Genomic DNA, 21,018 nt, shown 5'->3' with positions numbered 1-21,018 from the left:
AGTCTTTGCCTTACTGACATGTGCCTGTCTTGTTGTAAGGTTGAATGACTAGTATGCATATTCTATTTCTGTACCATGTTTTGAAGATCACCAGAACGCAGAGGCCCCTCTGCCCCAAGTCCTGCATTCATGGCACACACTATCCCTGGGCTCTGGAGTAAGAACATTAGCTTCCTTAGCTCCAAGTTTCAGTGCCAAGGCCAAGCAGTGTCCAGAAGCCCACCAGGTACCACTCTGGTCTAGGGCATGACAGTAGAGAAGGGATGCCAAGGAAAAAATAATGAGAAAATAGCCCCAGATTTTAAATAAATGTTTTATTGAAAAGATAAGTCTAGTCAAACTTTAGACAAATGATTTTTAAATCCCCCATAATTGTCATCTTAACAGAGCTTTTGTTTTAATTGAGAGAGAGTTGATTTACAATGTTGTGTTAGTTTCAGGTGTACAGCGAAGTGATTCAGTTATACATATACATATCTATTCTTTTTCAGATTCTTTTCCCTTATAGGTTATTACAAAATATTGAGTATAGTTGCCTGTGCTATACAGTAGGTCCTAGTTGGTTATCTACTTAATATGAAGTAGTGTTTATATGTTAATCCCAACCTCCTAATGTATCCCTCCCTCTCCATTTTGGTAACAGTAAGTTTGTTTTCTGTGTCTATGGGTCTATTTCTGTTTTGTGTACAAGTTCATTAGTATCATTTTTTTTATATTCCACACATAAGTGATATCATATGGTATTAGTCTTTCTCTTTCTGACTTACTTCACTTAGTATGGTAATCTCTAGGTTCATCTATGTTGCTGTAGATGGCATTATTTCATTCTTCTTTATGGCTGAGTAGTATTCCATTGTATATATATACCACGTCTTTATCCATTCCTCTGCCGGTGGAGATTTAGGTCGCTTCCAGGTCTTGGCTGTTGTAAACAGGGCTGCAGTGAACATTCATCAGTAGCGATTAGAACTATTTTCATTTGCATATTATCCTTCTGTTGTATGCATTTTGGAGTTGCAATAATAGTGCACACACCATTTCGTGCTGCACTGTTTTCACTTAAAATATAGCGTATAAATATTTTCCTCGTTTTTCAGTCTTAATTATCATTTCAAACTCTAGCATATTTTCATGCGTTACACCATAAGTTGTTAAACTGTTAATATGGAGGTCCTCTAATTTTAGCAAATAGAATCAAGCAGGAAGTGAAGTGATTTGATTTTTGCCTCCTCTTCCTGTCTCAAAGTAACTCTGTAAATAACTAGAACAAATAAAACAACAAGGACAACAAGACGAACAATAGTCCTGCACAATCAAGCAAACTGAATAATCAAAACATTGAAGGGTAGAAACACATTTACCTTTAAATGTAGGCTTTGGATGAAAACCCAGTGAGTTTTTCAAGCTAGGGAAGAATAGTAGGGAGGCGCTTTCTGTACTATAGCAACATTAGTCAATTTCAAGAAAATCTTATTGTACCAATAACCCCTGCCTCAAAAAAAGAGTTAAGATTTGGTGCAAAATAAATTATCATTAAACCAAAATTCCTTAAATCCAGAAGTAACCTTATTTTTCTAACAATGTTTTAATACATCAGTATATCCATTACATTAAGAAATAGATTCATGAGGGGTGTGCAGTGTGGGGAAAGAATACAATTGGACGTCCAAATACTGAAAAGTTATAAGCTATCTTCCTACCTTGACAAACACCTTCATAAAAGTCTTTTTTTTTTTTTTTTTTGTGGTACGCGGGCCTCTCACTGTTGTGGCCTCTCCCGTTGCGGAGCACAGGCTCCGGACGCGCAGGCTCAGCGGCCATGGCTCACAGGCCCAGCTGCTCCGCGGCATGTGGGATCTTCCCGGACGGGGCCACGAACCCGTGTCCCTTGCATCGGCAGGTGGACGCTCAACCACTGCGCCACCAGGGAAGACCCTTCATAAAAGTCTTGACATCCACCTTTGAACTTTAAAAATTCTTGAAGTTCTGTGCCAGGATGCGGTGGCGTAGGGAGAACAGCCCCAGACCCCAGCCCTTAGCCCACCGTTGGCTTAGCCGTGAACCTTAAGGGCTCAAGCATACTTAGGTGAACCCCCCAAAGTACATGTGTAAGTTCTGTGCGCAGTCCTGCATCAGCCACTTACCATACCTCCAGCTGTTTGTTTTTGTTGTTGTCCTCCAGTTTTATTAAGATATATTTGGCTATAACCCTCTGTAAGTTTAAGGTGTACATGAGAAGGTTTGATATATTGCAAAATGATTACAAGATTAGTTAACACATCCATCACCTCCCATTGGTACTTTCTTTTCCATTGAGGTATAATTGGCATCTCACATTATGTTAGTTTCAGGTGTACAACATAATGACTTGGTGTTTGTATATATCGTGAAATGATCAGTATAATAAGTCTCGTTAACATCCATCACCACACATTACAGATTACAGATTTTTTTTCTTGTGATGAGAACTTTTAAGATCTACACTCTTCAGGCCTCCAGTTTTGCATACCAGCAGAGCAGTTTTCTTTTAGGAGCCTGAGAAGGAGGCCTTTGCAGGTTCTGTGGGGATCCTGGGATCTTGGGTACCCAGAGGAGGTCAGGGGGGGAGGACAGGGTGGCATCTGCTCCTGCAGAGGCCAGAGCAGGACTTCCTAAAGTGCAAGGCCCAGGGCAGGATGGTACTGGACTTGCTTACGTCCTATGGATATCTGACATTTAAAAACACTGAAAGACCTTACAGTAAAATCTAAATTGAGGCTTAAAAGAAAATATTAACGGAAGTACAGTGTCAGTGTTTATTAACCTAACAGCTTTATTCTTCTAAAACAACCCCCATGAAACACCATATGAGAAAGGCTTTGAGTCAACCATTCATTGAGACCCCAGAGTATTGAATCTGAAGCCATTTCCTTTCTTTCCTCCACAGTGAATTCATCACTTGTCATCTGTTCCCTCTTAGGCCAAAAATGAAGGGTCCGTATCAAGAGTGCTTCTCAGCACCACTGTTTGCAGAGTGACAGTTCCCAGTCCCCGATGACCCCATCTGCAATGGCTGATCGCACACTGCCCTTGGCTAGTCTCACATCCATTCGGCAGAACCTGTGTACATTCTTATAGACAGAAGCCGGAGGAACAGATGGAGGAGTTGGCCACGAAACATGCTTATTATCCCTGAAAATGTTCCTCCCTTCTCCTGACTTGGTGCCCCAAGAATGGGGGCGGATTGAGCCGAGCAGAAGGCCCTAGTGACTCACAAGCTTCCAGGGAAGAAATCCACATATGGCAACCACTGAGGTCACATTTTCCTCGCATTGCTTGTGCACTGCATTCTCAACATAGGTGCAGGGAAGCACCGGGCAAGGAATTGGTTGCAAATTTCTGGGTTCTGTTTGACACATGCCCAAGCGGCACCAGACAGGCACACAGAGTTCTGTGGTTACGTGTGGCAGATGGTGAGGAGAGCCATGACAGCGCTCAGTGTGTTCGCATCCGTGGAAACTTAGCACTGCTCACTGGTCAGGTGATCGATGAAGTGGCACATCCTATTATTTATATATTATCTATAAAGGCACATCCTATTATTATTCATGGTGGGTAATCGTCACTCTGAAGCACAGGAGGTGTGTTCCAGCTGAGACTGTGGCTGGTGTCTAAGAGCAGAAAGGAGCAGGTCTGAGTGGGCACCGTGGATGGCCAACTCAGGCTTGGCTGTAGGAGCAAAGTGTGATTCCGGGGTGTGGAAATCGGAGCTGCCGAGATTAGCCTCAGAGAACTCACTGATGTCTCATCTGTTTTCCACAGTTCCTTCTTTACCCGGCACCGTGTGCACATCTTATGTGCTATCGTTTAATTCATTTGACCCTTTCCTATCCCAAAAATAGATGTGTGTGGTCAGATGCAAAGTCAGAGTTCTAAAATGCACTTCACTGACTGTACCCGGGATGAGTTTAGAAGCTTAAAGCTAGAAACATTGCTTATCTCCCAACTGCTGGGGGTTGAGAAGCCAGGGGCAGGTGAACGAACTGGGCCACTCTCTCACAAGGCTGCAGTCACGGCTCAGCCTGGGCTGGGGTCATCTCAAGGCTCTCCTGGGGGATGAGCTGCTCCCACGCTCACTCAGATGGCTGAAGCAGGATTCTGGTCTTGCTGAGGTGTTGGACTGACGGCCTCCCTCAGATCCCTGGACGTGGACCTCTTGTAGGGCAGCCCCCAACATGGCAGCTGGCTTTCGTCTGAGCAAACAAGGGAAAGAAAAAGATGGCAAGAAAGAAGCAGCCAGGGTCTTTTTGTAACCTAACAGCAAAAGTGACATCCTGCTACTTTTGCCATATTATTTTTTTTTTTTTTTTTGCGGTACGCGGGCCTCTCACTGTTGTGGCCTCTCCCGTTGTAGAGCACAGGCTCCGGACGCGCAGGCTCAGCGGCCATGGCTCACGGGCCCAGCCACTCCACGGCATGTGGGATCTTCCCAGACCAGGGGACGAACCCGTGTCCCCTGCATCGGCAGGCGGACCCTCAACCACTGCGCCACCAGGGAAGCCCTGCCATATTATTCGTTAGAAGTGAGTCACTAGGTCCCATGTACCCTGAAGGAGAGGGGATTATAGACATACACACCAGGAGGAGCGGTCACTGGGAGCCATCTTAGAAGCTGCCCACCATGATATCTATGCTTTTTGACCATAATCGATGATGACACTCTTTCAAATAGAAGGGCTTTAAAATTACTAGGTTCACCACATCCCCGTCAGAAACCTTATGCATGCTGCCCAACCAGAGTAGATGAAGACAATGATAACATTGGTATAAGCCACTCTTGGCGAACAACCTTGTTATACTACTATAGAACACTTTCATAGAGTTCCACTCTTTTTTAACCTAGAATTCAGCCTATAGGAGTCTAAGAAATGCGCTTGGTTACCACCAGAATCATCAAATGACACAGTTAATTTTTGTTGTTGTTCTTACCTAGCCCAACTCCTTCATTTCAGGTGTGGAAACAGACTGAGAGGGGAAATAACCTGCTGGTGGACTCAGCTCAGGACTGGGGTCGGGTCCATGCTAGGTTTTGGTGAACTTACTGTTGGGTTTTGGGCAGGGCCAATTGCACTGCCACCTCTGGGAGACCCGAGGCATGGATGGGGATTAAGAAAACTAGGATAGAAAATAAGGTGAGGGAAGAAAAAAAGTGGAAGAGGAATAAAGGGGAGGGAGAATTCCGAGAAAAGAGAAACAGGACAGCAAAAGAGGGGGGAAGGAGAAAGGCTCAAAGCTTATTCACCGCAGGTACCACTGGGGGGCTCCACGACATGCCCATGTAGCTGCTCTAACGTACAAACGTTCTGATGCATCCATCGAAACAAACTTTTAGCGTAACTTTCATTGAAAGGAAGCAGAGTGCAGTCGTTTAGACTCTGGACTCTGGAGCTAGAATGCCCACCCTCGAATCCCAGCTCTGCCACTAGCTGTGTGACCTCTGCAGTTTACTTTTAAGCTCTCTTTCTAAAACGGGGATAATAGTGCACACTGCATGGGATGGCCGTGGGATTGGTTAACAAACGTACCGTGCTTAAGTAGTGCAGGGCACAAGGAGACTTCTGTTATCAGCAAGTGGTGGGGAAGACAGTCTACGTTATTCTCAGCCCTCACCTGGGTTTGAGGATGGAGTGAAGCTTGGGGTACAGGACAGGGTGAGGCTTAGGAATGGAATAAAGGGTGGCAGTTAAGGTAAGGAGGTGTGTTGTGCGTTATCTCTGGGGGTATCAGCCAAATCAGAATGCCTCATGCATCACCACGCAAATCAGATGGAGAGTCTGTTGCCCACTCAGGCATCCTTCTCATCCTTTTCCAGATCATGCCTCTTTCCCCGCTTGCTCCCTTCCTTTCAGCTCCTCGTGTGACAGCTGTTAGGTTCTCCCTGCAGAGCTGCAATGCAGTTGAATAAACTGGAAGTTAAAACTATATAACCATTTTATATTGTTACAAGTATTTTGCAGTATCAAAATTAATCTGTGGTGCTGTCACTGTGGTTCCCGTTTCCTCCAGAACTTTTTTCTTCTTCTGTCTTTGTTCTTTTTATTCAAGTATGTATTCACTTGACAGACATCTGATCACGCAATTGCTTTTCAAACTAGAATTTGCTGAGTACCTATTATGTCCTAGACACTGTGCAGTGCTTTAAACTGACCCTAACGATAACCCTGAGTATTAAGTACTGCTATTACACTTGTAGAGATAAGGAAAACTGTCCCTGGGGAAGTTGTCCCTTGCCCGAGATTCCTTCATGTCTGCAGTCCTTGAGCACTGCCCCCCACACCCACCCCCATCCCCCCGATTACCGGCCAGAAAGACATGCAGGACAGCCCAGGACTCTTAGCGGTTACTGAGGTAAGGAGGGATTGGAGGGGTCTGAAGCCCTTTACACAGGTGGGAATGATGAGGCGGTGAGAATGGAGTTGTTACGATTATCCGTGGCTCCATTTCTTTTGGTGGGAAATGAGGTCACACAAAAATAAGATGATCCTCATTAAGAAGGAACATTTTGGGCTTCCCTGGTGGCGCAGTGGTTGAGAGTCCGCCTGACGATGCAGGGGACACGGGTTCGTGCCCCAGTCCGGGAAGATCCCACATGCCACGGAGCGTCTGGGCCCGTGAGCCACGGCCGCTGAGCCTGCGCGTCTGGAGCCTGTGCTCCGCAAACGGGAGAGGCCACAACAGTGAGAGGCCCGCGTACCGCAAAAAACAAACAAACAAAAAAAAAAAATGAAATTTTGTGGAGTCAGGCATGGAAACATCATTCAAATGTGGCAAGTACTCTTACAGTAAAAAACAGAGACTCGGCAAAGACTTCACAGAGGAGGTATCAGCTGAGCGAGGCCCCGAGGGACGAACAAGAGTTTGCCAGATGAACAAAAGACGGAGGAACATTCTAGATGGGAGAAATCTCACATGCAGAGACAATAGAGTTACGAAAATTCTTTTCACTGGAGGACGGACAGGTAAGTTACCGGCAGATTGTGAGGGAATGTGCCAGAAGATCTGGAGTTCATTTTATAGGCAACAGAGAACCAGACCAGACTTTTAAGTAAGGGTATCATGATCACATTCTTCTTTTTGTTTTAATAAAAATAATTTAGAGGGGGATTTGGAAAATTAACTGAGAGGTGAGAGGTACCCAGGAGGTGGGCTGAGGACCCGGATCAGAAGAGTAATGGGACTGAGGAAACAACTTGTGCAAAGACCCAGTAGCCAGAGATCCCAATACTGTTTCAGGAACTGGTGGGAGGAGAGGATGATGGCGTCTGCAAGAGCAAGAAAAGAAGGCTGCTCCCCGGCATGCACGGAGCTGTGGGTTGAAGTGGCAAGTTCACACTGAAGTCATAGCAGAGCAGAGGAGTCGTCAGCGCCTTGAAGGATGACCCTGTGCCTTTTTTGTTCCTGAACCCCGCCTTAACACAGGGCCTGGAGCCTGGGGATGAGGAGAGGGGATGCGGGGCTCCACAAAAGTCTTCCTGAATTAAACTAGAGAAAGGAAGGAAACAAGGCTCCAGCAGAGGGGAGGGAGAGTTGGAGCCTGCAGTAAATGGTCAAATGATCAAGTCAGGTGATGCCTGATGATTGGGAAGAAGCCCTGGAAGGTCAGGCTGCAGACCAGAGTAGATGACTGAGGATGAGTTATCAGGCTAACGATCTTGGACATGAGCTAGGATACAGCGCAGACCTCACTCCGGAGCCTGAAACTTGCGGCCCCAGTGTGTTTGCTAAAATACTACACATTTAGAAAATCTTAACTCTTTTTACATTTCAAATAATTCTCCATAACGCTCCCAAATCTGAAAATAATCAAATCTGAACTAATCCTGTGCTCTGGAACCAGAGATCCAACTCCCACCGCACACAGACCTCTGAAGCTTCCCTTTCTGGGGGCTGCCTGGAAAGAAGAGTTGCCAAAAAATTAAAAGCAAAACAAAAAGACGTCAGTTTCAACCATCCCAACTGGTGAGTCTCGACGAAATTAAATGCTTTAAAAGAAGGTGTAGCGGTGGGAGACCACAGACATCACACAGAAACCAGCACCACGAGAGTGACAGTTCAAAAACCCATTTTCTGGAACATCTCTTGTAGCCAAATTCCAGACCCCAGCCACCCTCGTTCCCTGCACGCTCCCGCCCTCCGTCCCTCACGCGCTGGCTGGATGACGTGGTTGGTGGTGGCGCGGCCGCTCAGGTGAGGGGCCACCCAGCCCCCGGAGGCGCGGGCGCTCGGAGCCCATTCGCCGCCGCCGCCGCCGCAGCAGCAGCAGGGGCGGCGCGGAGGGGAAGGGGCGGGGCGGGCGGAGGGAGAGCGGCGCGCGCGGGGAGGGCGCAGCGGCGGGGGCGCGCGCGGGCGCAGGGCCAGCCCTGCTTCGCTCGGGTCGACGGCTGACGCGCGCCGCAGTCGGAGCCTGAGCCGCGCGGGCGCAGGGGACGGCGCGGGGCTGCTGGTGGCCACAGCTGCGTCGGGGACGGACTACACCGGTGCTCGGGGTCGCGGGCAGCTGCGCGTGGGCCGAGTGGTGGGCGCGGCGTAAGAACGTGAGTAGCTCCGCGCGCGCGGCTGGCGGTGACACTCGGTCCAGCTCGGGGGCGACGGCTGGAGCGGAGGAGGGCGCGGGGGGCGGCTGTGTTGTCGCCGGGACACCGGAACACCCTGGCTTCGCAGCGCCCCTCCAGGTCTCCCTGCCGCAGGGGCAACCTGGCAGCCAACTCCCTTCCCCTCCGGCTCCGGGCGGGAGGAGGGGACCGCAGCCCTGTGCGGGCCAGGCTGAGATACAGCGGCGCCGGCGGGCCCCCTTCACCTCCCCAGCCCTTGGCCAACTTGTGCATCCGTGCCCCCCGCTTTCCGGGAAGCCCTGCCTGGAGGTGGCTTTGGGGCCAACTGGGCCTGGAGAGGCTGCTGGGGCCCGGCACTGCGGCTTCCCGGGCAGGGAGGCGGAGGGCGCGGGCTGTCAAGCCGCAGGGCCGGCGGGGCGAGTAGCGCAGGTGCCTGGGCAGCGCGCTCCGGCGTGTGCATGTTCCGGTCCCCGAGGACGTATCTGGGCGTGGGCTTTGTTCGGATGCGCTCACACCTGCGCGGATCGCCGGAGTTCAGGGGCGTTCCGACCTCCACTCTCTCCGGCCTGGAGAAAACTCGGGGAACAAGGGATGGAGGACGGAAGAGACCCCGAAAGCTGTAGGTAGTGGGCTTTCCGGGTCTTTGTCGGCCCTACAGGTGCGGGTCCCCGGGGTGCCGGCGCCCCGCCCGGCCTCGCGGGACTGGGACTTGTTGGGACTGGCACGCCGCGGCTTGAGGCTGACTGAGAAGAGCCCCTTCCCTGCCCAGGCTCCCAACGGTGGGATTTGGCAACAGCTTCTCCCGGGGATGTTGTGTTGAGCCGCCCGTCACTGCCGGCTCAGACGCATCCATCTCCCGGCGAGCGCCATCTGCGCCGCGCGCTGCCTCCGGCCCCGTGCACGCCGTGCGGGTGGGCGCCGCAGCGCGCGGGTCCGCGGCGGTTAGCCAGCCCAGCCATTCCCCGCCCGCATCTGCCCGTGCGCAGAGGGGGAACCGGGGTGCCGTGGTCTTGGGAGCCCGGGAGCGCTCTTTCTCCCAGAGCCGTGTACTCTGGGCAGCAAGCACCGCCGGAGGGTTCCCTGGGTCCGGAGGGGCTGGTGAGCAGGCCACTGTCCTCCCCTCCGGGTCGCCTCCCTCCCGCCCGGCTCCCGGCCCGCGGCAGCATCTTCTGTTCCCCGCACGCTAGGGGGCCATCCCTGCGCAGCTGCCGGTGAGGAGGGCGGCCGCCGAGCGGTGGCGTGTCTTTACCACCCCCCCTCTCTCCTGTCGTTTTCGCACCAGCAGCTCCAGCCAGAGCCTACATCCGGCGCGGAGCACTTTGTCCTAGGAGCGAAGCGTTCTTTTCGTCCCCTTCCCGCTTGGTTAGGGCGCAGAGGTGCGAGTATCCGGGGCAGGGCCCCTCCCCGCCCGAGGCTTTAGCAAGCAGAGACAGAGGAGAGTGTAATGGGGCAGGAAGCAACCCTCCTGGGGCAGGAGCTCCCCCTGGGGCTATCCGGAAAGGAACAAGGTAGCCACTGAATACAAACATACATAAGGAGGCTAGGCTGCTTTGGCTGCCACTGCTTTCTGCTAACCATGCCCTGTTATTAAAATATTGTAATAATACCTCAAAAGTAAATGAGACCTTCCAGAAGTACTGAAGTGGATTTAGGCAATTGGATACTTTCTACTTTAACGGTAATGATAGTCAACATTTTCTGAGCGCGTCAGAGGTGCTGGGCCGCTGTGCATGTTACATGTATCTATCATATCAGTTTCCATAGCAACCCCATGTTAAAAATTAGGAGACGGAGACTTACGTCGAGTAAGTTCCCCAAGGCCACATAGCTAGGAAGTGAGGAAGCAAGGATTAGCTTTTTGGCCATCCAAGGCTGTGAAAATGTGGCCTTTAGGATGCTTATCATTCGTTTAGAGGAAGCCTAAAACCACCCAGTGTTCAGAAATCAGGGACATACTGTAAGCCCATTTAATTGTGGCCCCTGCAGACCTCACAGTAGCAGGCAGTATTGTAATTCAGCGAATTGTATTGTGGAATAGCCTTTTGATTGCCCTGTATTGCCCTTCAGTTCCTTTACATGTTCCTTTATCCCTGCCAGCTTTTAAGTACTTGCCTGTTAACCCACAATCCAACCACAGTCACTGGGCTCTTCTTAGTGACTAGAGCCACCTGCGATTCCAGAGAGGCTGAGAGGTTCCTGGCACATCACAATGTTTGAGAGAACTTCTTCTTCTTTTTTATTTTTTAAGAAAAGGCAAATATTTCCATTTGGCAAACATTTCTATTGCAGGTCCCCAGCCCTGAATCTCCTTTGTAGATTCTTTTGACGGCAGCAGCTTTACTCCTCCAATTGGATGTTGAATTTGAATAAGACCCTAGTATAAAATCTTAGGAAAGCATTAGCTATCCTAAGTATGTGACTGGGGCGCATTTATAAAGACGTTAACTAAAAGAAACAAGAATGACAGTGTGAATGACAGTGAAATCAGCTCTTCCTGGAATAGCTTTTGGAATGATTGTCATCGACTGACCGGTTGGAAAAATGAATTCATTTTGCTTTCGTAATCCTGCTGACTCACGGTCTTCTTTCAGCTTGCTTTCTACTTCATTACAGGAAAGGTGCTAAACATTTCACATAATCCAGGAATTTTAGAGCTGTAAGAAAACATTGTTCCTAAATCTTTGGGTTTCAAAATGAATACATTGGGGCTCAGAGAGGTCACCCAGCTGTCTTATGCAGGGTAGTGATGAGGTGCTTGGACTGTAGGCCAGTCTCCTTAATACACATCATTTTTGTTATTGGAGTAGCCACAGTAAATGAAAAGCAAGTCATCTTTGGAAACGGTACTTCCGGTGAGGCAGATGTGACAACACATTGGCTGTGAGTGCTTCAGAAGGGGGAGCGCGTGCTGAGAACGTGTACGCTTGGGCTGTAGGAAATTTCCTTGAGAATCATTTCAAATAATTCTTTCATGTAGGATAGTTTTCCTTGCCTAATTGAATATAATTAGAATCTGCAGATATTATGTAGTGTATGTACAAGGGACCTATTTAATGGAACCCCTCAGGAAGCTTTTCTGGTATAGAGATACTTTTATTCATTCATGCATTTATTCACAGATATTTACTGAGTGCATGGCCTCCTGTTCTAAGCACTGGGGCTGCAGTGGTGAGCAAAGCAGAGTTCCTGCCCTCGGGGAGATTAATTCCGGTTTTATCATTTATGGCTACACACTTACACACACAGATTCTTTTTTTCCACATATAAATGTACAGCTTGATGAACTTGCACAGACTGAATGCACCATGTAACCGTGCCCAAATCCAGGACCAGAACATTGTGAATGTCAGAGAAAGCCCTCTTGTGGCTTCCACCAGTCATTACTCTCCCCTGAGGGTAACCACTGAGACGCCAGTCTTTTTTTTCCTCTGATATACTCACTTTGAAATCAGAAGGTCTTTGTCTTAGTTAGCTCAGGCTGCCATAACAAAATACCATAGACTGGGTAGCTCAAAGAAGAGACATTTATGTTCTTACAGTTCTGGAGTCTGGAAGTCTGAGATCAGGGTATCAGCCTGGGTTCTGGTGCGAGCTCTGTTCCTGGCTGGCGCTGGCTGATGGCCGTCTTCTCCCTGTGTGCTCATATACCCTTTCCTCAGCCTGTATCTATGGAGAGTTCCCTTCTCTTCCTCTTCTTAGAAGGCCACTGATGCTGTTGGATTAGGACCGTGCCCTTATGACCTCATTTAACCTTAATTACCTCCTAAAAGCCCTATCTCCAAATGCAGTCACATCGAGGGTTAGGGCTTCAACATATGAATTTGGGGGGAAACAATTCAGTCCATAGCAGTACAGATTTGCTGCCTCTGCCAGCAGCCTTTGGAGTCTCATCCCCATTTGCAAAGAACATTTCCCATCTGAGCAGTGTGGTAACCCATAACAAATGTAGCTAGAATACAGAGCTCCTAAAGTATTCTTCTGTAGGAAGTTTTGTCTGTTTGCATCCAAAGACTGCTTTAGGTCAGCCTTCAAATGCTGAGATGGTTGCTGAGAAGGAAGTGATTTGCAAATGATTGGAAATTACTAAATACAGTTAGATGTATTTTCCCTTTTATGTTTCCTGCTTCTCCCGAAGGAACCCAGAATTCTTCTGCCAGGTAAGGACTGAAGAGCAGGTAGGACACTCCTAGCCTCCAGGGATGCTAGGGGCAAGAATCCAGTGGCTTATTTTATTTAACCCTTTGTCCACCCAGGCAAATGAAAAGGCCGTTTAGTTTGAAAGAGCCTTTATTGGCATCAGAGGCTGAAGTTTCTAAGAACAAGAAGATGTGCCAGAAGGAACTGATGAATGTTTATTTTCCCTCTTAAAATGTGAAGGAGAGGGCTACATGAGGAAAACATGGGAATGGCTCTGCTTCCAGGTTTATAGCAGCTCTGACATCTTTAGTATCAGGTTGTCTCTAAATGGGGAAGCAAATGCACTATATTTGTAGAAAATGTGATTTTTTATTTTTGGCTGTTACTGTTTTTACCGTGACAGAATATATATAACATAAACCTTACTGTCGTAATCGTGTTTAGCTGTAGAGTTTAGTGGCATCAAGTACTTCACGCTGTTATGCAGACATCACCCCTGTCCATCTCCAGAACTTTTCTCAGCTTCCCAAACTGAAACTCTGCGCCCATTAAAACAGGAACTCCCTGTTCCCCCCGCCGTCCCCCAACCCCTGCTGAATACCTTTCTATTTTCTGTCTCTGTGAATTTGACTACCCTGAGTACCTCATACGAATGGAATCATGCAGTATCTGTCCTTGTGACTGGCTGAAGTCACTTAGCATAAGGTCTTCAAGGCTCATCCACGTGTCAGAATTTTTTTCCTTTTTAAAGCTGCAGAATATTCCATTGTATGGACACACCATGTTTTTATAATTCATTCATCTGTCAAGTTGGGCACCTTTTTGCTGCTATGAATGTGGGTGTACAAATACCTTTTTTGAATCACTGCTTTCAACTCTTTTAGGTATATACCCAGAAGTAGGATTGCTGGATCGTGTAGTAATTCCACTTTAAGTTTTTGAAGAACCACCATACTGTTTTCCATGGCAGCTGTGCTGTTTTACATTTGCGGCAGCAGTGCACAAGGGTTCAGTATCTCCACATCTTCACCAACACTTGTTTTCTCTTTTCTCGATAATAGCCATCCTTGTGGGTGTAAAGAACTATAGCTGTTACTTTTAAAAGGTATAAATTAATATACTGTGTATATTATGAATAAGCCATTCACAATATTTTCTAACTTACTGGTTTAATTTTTATTAATAAGGAAATGTGTGGTTCCTAACAAGTGTTAATTGACCCCATACTTTGTGCAAAGTCCGGGAGAAGCCAGCCTTGGTGACACACATTCATGTGATTTTTTAAAAAATGTGGAATTAGGGCTTCCCTGGTGGCGCAGTGGTTGAGAAGTCTGCCTGCCGATGCAGGGGACACGGGTTCGTGCCCCGGTCCGGGAAGATCCCACATGCTGCGGAGCGGCTGGGCCCGTGAGCCATGGCCGCTGAGCCTGCGCGTCCGGAGCCTGTGCTCCTCAGCGGGAGAGGCCGCAACAGTGAGAGGCCTGCGTACCGCAAAAAAAAAAAAAAAATGTGGAATTACAGTATGTATGTCTGTAGTTCTCTTGTGCTAAGTGATTTTGCTCGGAGGTTAGATTACATATTAGTATGCTTTTATTTTACCGGAAAATTTGACATTGTTATTTTAACCCAGACCACGAGCACATTTGCCTCATATCTGGGAACAGATAGGAATATGGTACATTGACTATTTAGGGATGTGCCCGAGTAGTCATTTACAAGTCTGCATCGGACATTGCTCCCCACCACGGAATCTTCAAAGATGACAGCATAAACTCTCACCACCCAATTATAATTGCTTAGCTGAGCTAATAAAAAAGATACGGTGTCAGCTTCATTGACCTAATTTACGGGCCTACACGTTTGGAATTTCAAACGAGAAAAAGGTAATTTTTAAAAGTCTGATAACAGGGTTTCCTTCAAGTGACTGAAAAACTAGTGAATATAAGAAATGCCAGTGATAAAGGGAATAAATCTACAAGTGCTCGTCTGCTGCACAGACTGTCCAAGTGGCTTATTCAGTTTAAAAACAGGAATGACAAATAAACCTTATCTTCTCTTAGGTGTTCCCTGATTTTGTTCCATATTGTCCCATGCTAAGGCATTGTTTAATTCACATGAGAATGAAAATGACAGTTACTGTCAGAGGAAAATGATACTTTCAAAAATTCTTCTTTTTAAAATTTTTTGGCCGTGTTGCGCGGCATGCAGCATCCTAGTTCCCTCACCGGGGATCAAACCCGAGGCCCCCTCAGTGGAAGCGCGGAGTCTCAACCCCCAGACCGCCAGAAAAGTCCAAAAAATTCTTCTTATTAAATTATGCTAGGAAGAGTTGGAAAGAATATTTTGAATATACATCCATATTCATACGTAAATTTCAGTTTTCTGATGTGCGTGGTGTATTGGTTCAAAACCCTCTGTAACCAGGAAAATATATTCCCAAGGCCACTTGAGGGAATCCTGTAGGAGGTCTTCTACTGTGTAATATGCAATGAATCTGATTTGTCTTTCTCAAGTGGGCTGAGAGCATTCAAAAAATTCAGTAGATGTATTCAGCACGGAGTGATCTTTTCTCCAAATTTCAACTTTAAGGCTAATTTCAGGCCACTTTCCAATGCCCTTGGCTTTTTGAATGGCGTGATTTACAGCGTTCGTTTTGGACTAGCATTATAAACTCCTGTTAAACACCCTTAACAGATTCTCTCTCAAGGAAGAGGGAAGGGAAATGTACTAATCTTCCATTCATTATGCCTTAAGGTAAAAATGGACTGTGTTTCATCCAAGAGTTTCGTCCTGGAGTTTTGTGGTCTTTGAGGAAGGATGGCTGGAGCTGGTGCACTGCTGCCTTCCAAAGCCCTGTGCGGCTTTTCAGTCCCTCACCTCAATAGGGAGCTGAAAGGACAAAAGTGAACAAAGGAGGTCTGTTTTGCCTGCCCCACTTGCTGGGCTGTTGTCTTGGCCCTTTTCAGCGAAGGCGGGGCGGGGGGAGCTGGGTCAAAGTTGAAGAACACTGAAAAGGAATTCAAGCTTCATGTCGAAGTTTGAATTATAGCTTCAGTTTGAGTGCCGAGTAGATTAGTTTGAATTGAAATTTTTGAATCCGGGGAAGCTTAAGTGACAGATGGTGTTGGAAGTGCGTCCAGAGAGCTGGACGGCGTACCCGGGATGTTGAGTGCCGAAGCGAGGCCCTCGGTAAACATCTAGTTAACTGACAAAAGTTTTCAAACTGTAGGAAGTGCAGTTCGATGCTGTGCGCCCCATTAAGACGCTGGACTGTGTGAATTAGGGGAGGCCCCTGCGTCTGGCATACACTCAGATGTGCTGGTCCCCCCCTAATTGCATTGCAAATACTCTTCTGACTGTTTTGCTGCTTCCCCCTCTAGTCTTTAGTGAAATAAACACAGAAATGCCCAATCAACGTCCCTTGCAAAATGTCATTACAGTGTCTTGATATTGATTGTTTTGGTATATGACAAGACCAATCTGTCCTAAATATGAACTAATCAGTGCTTTTTCCTATATGAGTGTATTTATGTAGAGCGATTTCAGCTTTCTGCTTCTCGTGGTAGACCATCACTGTTATATTTCCTTCTGAAGTTTTTAACACGGCACATGGTTTCCCCATTCAATTTGGTTGGGAGCATCTGATTTAAAATATTTCCGAAGGAGAAGTTGGCTGTGTGTATAACTAGAATAATAAGATAGCTACTGGGAAGTCAGGGTTATTGAAATGCAATAATTTGGGGTAATTTGCGGGTTTAAAAAATTTTTTTCTTCTTTATTGGATTATAGTTGATTCACAATGTGTGAGTTTCAGGTGTACAGCAGAGTGATTCAGTTATACATATACATGTATCTATTCTTTTTCAAATTCTTTTCCCATATAGGTTATTACAGAGTATTGAGCAGAGTTCCCTGTGCTATACAGTAGGTCCTTGTTGGTTATCTATTTTAAATATAGCAGTGTGTATATGTCAATCCCAAACTCATTGGGGTAATTTGAAACACTTCCTGGTACTCCATAAAAACTACAATTAGAAAAATCTTGCTTTGATATCTTTGACCATTAAAATGACTTGATGACATAGTCTTTTGTTCTGATGGTTAGTGGCATGGTAGTGAAAAGCCTTATTTATATACATGTAATACAGTCAGATGAATAGTTCTACTGTAAGGGCAGTAACATTGACAGGGCGATAATATGAACTAAATAGTAAAGTAAAAATTTAGAGGTAATTAATACTGTAATAAAAACAAATGATTTTACTTCGGATTTGATTATATAACTTACATCACATGTTGTATTTTACATAAATCATGATAGATACTTACTGTGTCTCATAGATTTTAAGGTAACTTGCATTTTCATACTTGGAATAGGGTTTAAAAACTCCATGGCTCTGTCTATGTTTCTAGTTACGGTCACTGTGGTGCAAAATCATAGTGGATGGTAAAATACATCAAGGGTTTATTGCTGTCCTAGGGCTCTGAGGGGACTCGTTAAACAGTAGGGAGGGAGGGAGTCAGATTTATTTGCTTGGACTGGGGTTGGGAGAGTCGAGATCAGAGAGAGTGAAGGATTCAAATGGAAGGAAGGCTCAGGTGGGTAATGAGAGTTGTGACATCCTGGAGAAGTGTCCCATGGCAGAAGGAGGGAGAGGCATTTTAAGTAATGAGGAGAGAGTAAAGAACAGAGTGCTGGAAAAGTAATAACAAAATCTGAAAGAAGAGAATGGGTGGAGAATAAAAATGTTGGCGGCAATTGCTCAGCTGATGGAGGCTAGTCTCCGTAGCATCCTATACTAAATATTCAAAAACTGTTTTTTGAAATATAGTTGATTTACAACGTTGTGTTAGTTTAAGGTGTATAGCAAAGTGATGCAGTTATACATATATTTTCTTTTTTTTACATTCTTTTACATTATAGGTTATTACAAGATACTGAGTATGGTTCCCAGTGTTAAACAGTAGTAGGTCCTTGTCGGTTATCTATTTAATGTATAGCAGTGCTTATATTTTAATCCCAAACTCCTAATTTATCCCCCCCACTTCTAAATATTTTTAAAAGATTTTATTGTGGTACATTAGGTCATTGAAGTCGCTTGACATCAGAGAATAGAAATAACTCATAAATCACTCTGCAAAGACAAAATATGATGGTACATTATCCATGTTGAAAAGAAAGGCATTGACAAGAATTTACCGGGAGTCAAAGGTAAAGTCCTTTCAGCATAACACAGTTAAATTCTCCGTGAGATCATCTCTTCTTTCCAGCTATTTGTTCCTCTGTGTACGGATGGCTCTGGCTAGAGAAAGTTAGATATATGAAAACGGGAACTTGCCAAGCACATTTTGGGGTGATTAGTCAGGTTATACAGGATTCTTCACTTTGCACAAGGATGATACGATGAGTGAGTTTTTGTAACGCATCAAAGTTCAATTCAGGAATGATTTTTCAAGGATATCTAAGTAGACGAAAAAAGAGCATGATAGATACCAAGTGAAACTCAAGCAAATATGGCTAAATAAAAATCAGTAAAGAGGTGGACACGTGGTAGGTGAGGAGAAGTGCCTCAGTTGTATGAAAATATTTGGTATTGGCTCTAGATGACATTGAGAGGCCAATAAAGGAAAGCCACTAACAAAATAGTCACCCAGGATAGGCATTTTTTGGCTTTGCTCATAAGAGACTTCCGTCAGCTTTCCCAAGGCTTCTAGGCATGGAAACCCAGCCCTTGCTCTGTTCCACGAGAAACCTGAGCTGCATTTCTCATGCATGGTGGTGTATATGCACGAGTCCCCGTGTTTGATGAAAGAATGAATGCAAGAATGAATGACTGAATCCATGAATATTGCAAAATGTCAAGTGGATCTTTGGTTGGACAACACTGGGGAATTTTGTCCCCAGCCCTGTTTGAAGACATAGACAAAGTCTAGACTGTGGAAAATCCGACATTCATAATTTCATGCCTGGATTCTCTATGATTATAATTTGCTGCCTGGTTCTCAATTAGACACTTGAGTGGGCAGGTGAAATCACTCCATCCAGAAGGGTACCATTTTTGAAATTGCCACTGTGTAGCCCTAAACGGCATCCTTGTGACCCCAAAGAGCTCCTCTGTAATTTTCTACCTTTGCCGGCAGCTGATGATTCCAGGTTTGCACAAGGCTTTCCTTCCCTTCAAGTCCAAAGCTGACGCTCATTTCCCTCCGGAGGTCTCTGGGTGGGTGCACACTGATTGAGTTGAAGCACCTTCTGAGATTGCTTTCCACCGTCTGAATGGGAAGAAATCAGAAGTGAGGCATACAGGACTGACGAGCAAAGTGGAAAAAGGCTGGTGTGGGAAACACATCAGGAGACCTCAGTCTGCAGCTTTAAAAATGGAACTTTCTCCCTTTTTTGGTTGTTTATTGAGTACTCCTACCTGTACTTTTCTTTCTATTCCAAGATGTGAGTTGAGTTATAGCATGGCCCTTCCCAACTAGTTAGTGGATTATAGTGAGTGATTGGGTTTGAAGCAGTGGGTCCACGTTTGAGAGATACCGGAGTGAAACTTTTTCTTGAAATTTGTAATTAAATTTTGAAAAGTACTGGGCTACTCTGTATAGACTAGGAAACTTTGCTTTACTCTGTGGCTTTGGATAAGTTGCTTAAGTACTTCTTTTCCTTGAGCTGGAAAATGAAGGTAAACCACATAAATTTTCTCATCATCAACCCTACCTCATGAGTGTATGTCACTAGGACCAATGATGATGAAAAGGAAAGTGCTGAAAGACAACATCGGTCTGTGTTCTTATTAGGTAGAATGCAGTAGCCGTTTTGTTCACTATGATGCCAGATTTGCTTCAGAAATATGTATGTTTCATCCTTAGCAACAACCATGTCTACTTGATTTTGAATAAATGAAGTGGTCTCGTGCTGCAGTCTGTGGGATGGGTACCCTTTTTGGTGCTTCATCGTGGGACTGTTTTCAAAACACAAACTATATTCTTAACTTTCAACAAATGATAATATATATGTGAAAGTCAGATTGAGTCCGTATGATAAAAAAGGTGTAAATTCAGCAAATACATTTTTTCCAGTTGTATTCAATGTCAGTAAGTCTTTGAAATCTAATCGTGTTTTATCCAAGCCATATTCTATTCATATTTTTCAAGAGGACAGTCAGTAATTTTTTTTGTCAGCCGTGACTGTCAATACCACAAATCAATAAAGCATGAAACCATTTTAATATATTAAATTAGAGGCTTAGAGGTTTGATATAAAGAGAGACACGTACAATGAGGCTGTGAGCGCGTTTGTATGTGTATCATTGTTTGTATTTACTCTGTGCCTTTGCACCTCAGACAAGAAATAGATATTTAAAAATAATAGCCACATAGCCATTATGGAAAACAATATGGAGGTTCCTCAGAAATTAAAATTAGCACCACCATATTATCCAGCAATCCCACTTCTGGGTATTTATCCAAAGGAAGTGAAAACGGGATCTCGAGGAGATATATGCACTCCCATGTTCATTGCAGAGTTATTTATAATAGCCAAGAGATGGAAACCACCTAACTGTCCATCAACAGACAAATGGATGAAGAAGATGTGGTATATGTACACAATGGAATATTATTCAGCCATGCGGAAGGAGGAAATCCTGCCGTTTGTGACAACATGGATGAGCCTGGAGGGCATTATGCTAAGTGAAATAAGCCAGACAGAGAAAGACAAATACTGCATGATATGACTTACATGTAGAATCTTTAATTTAATAAAAAGGAGTCAAACTCATAGTAGAACAGTGGTTGCCAGGGGCTGGGGGTGTGGGAAATAGGGAGAGGTTGGTGAAAGGGAACAGCCTTTCAGCTGAAAGATGTCTGAGGATCTAATGTATAACATGCTGACTGTAGTTGGCAATACGGCATTGTATCTAAGAGAGTAGAACTTAAATGTTCTCACACACAAAAAAGGAAATATGTGAGGTGATAGGTGTGTTAATTAACAAGATGGGAGGAACCCTTTCACAATGTATACATGTATCAAGTCACCACGATACACACTTAAATATCTTACAATTTTATTGTCAAATTATACCTCAGTAAAGCTGAAAAAATACTAGTCATCATTGACCTGGGTGTAGACACAGAGCTTTAGGAATGGGAAGGTGGTCAAAGGGTGTCCCCCATCAGATTTGTATGTTGAAGCCCTAACCCTTGGTACCTCAGAATGTGACCTCATTTGGAGATGAGGTCTTCATAGTTAAAATGAGATCATTAGAGTGGGCCCTAGTTCACTGAGTAG

At 45.5% G+C, this 21,018-nt stretch overlaps 1 protein-coding gene across 1 annotated transcript in view; it reads left to right on the top strand.

Moving 5' to 3' along the window:
• Positions 1 to 8,447: 8,447 nt before the first annotated feature.
• NRCAM (neuronal cell adhesion molecule) overlaps positions 8,448 to 21,018 on the top strand; it is a 333,422-nt gene continuing 320,851 nt past the window's right edge. Inside the window, exon 1 of the mRNA XM_032643696.1 lies at positions 8,448 to 8,573. The gene's annotated coding sequence lies outside the window, so the exon portion shown is untranslated. The remainder of the gene's footprint in view (positions 8,574 to 21,018) is intronic.

The sequence above is a fragment of the Phocoena sinus genome, chromosome 9 (assembly GCF_008692025.1).
Source record: "Phocoena sinus isolate mPhoSin1 chromosome 9, mPhoSin1.pri, whole genome shotgun sequence".
In the NCBI taxonomy this organism is placed as follows: domain Eukaryota; kingdom Metazoa; phylum Chordata; class Mammalia; order Artiodactyla; family Phocoenidae; genus Phocoena; species Phocoena sinus.
This window is presented reverse-complemented; position numbering and strand designations above follow the sequence as displayed.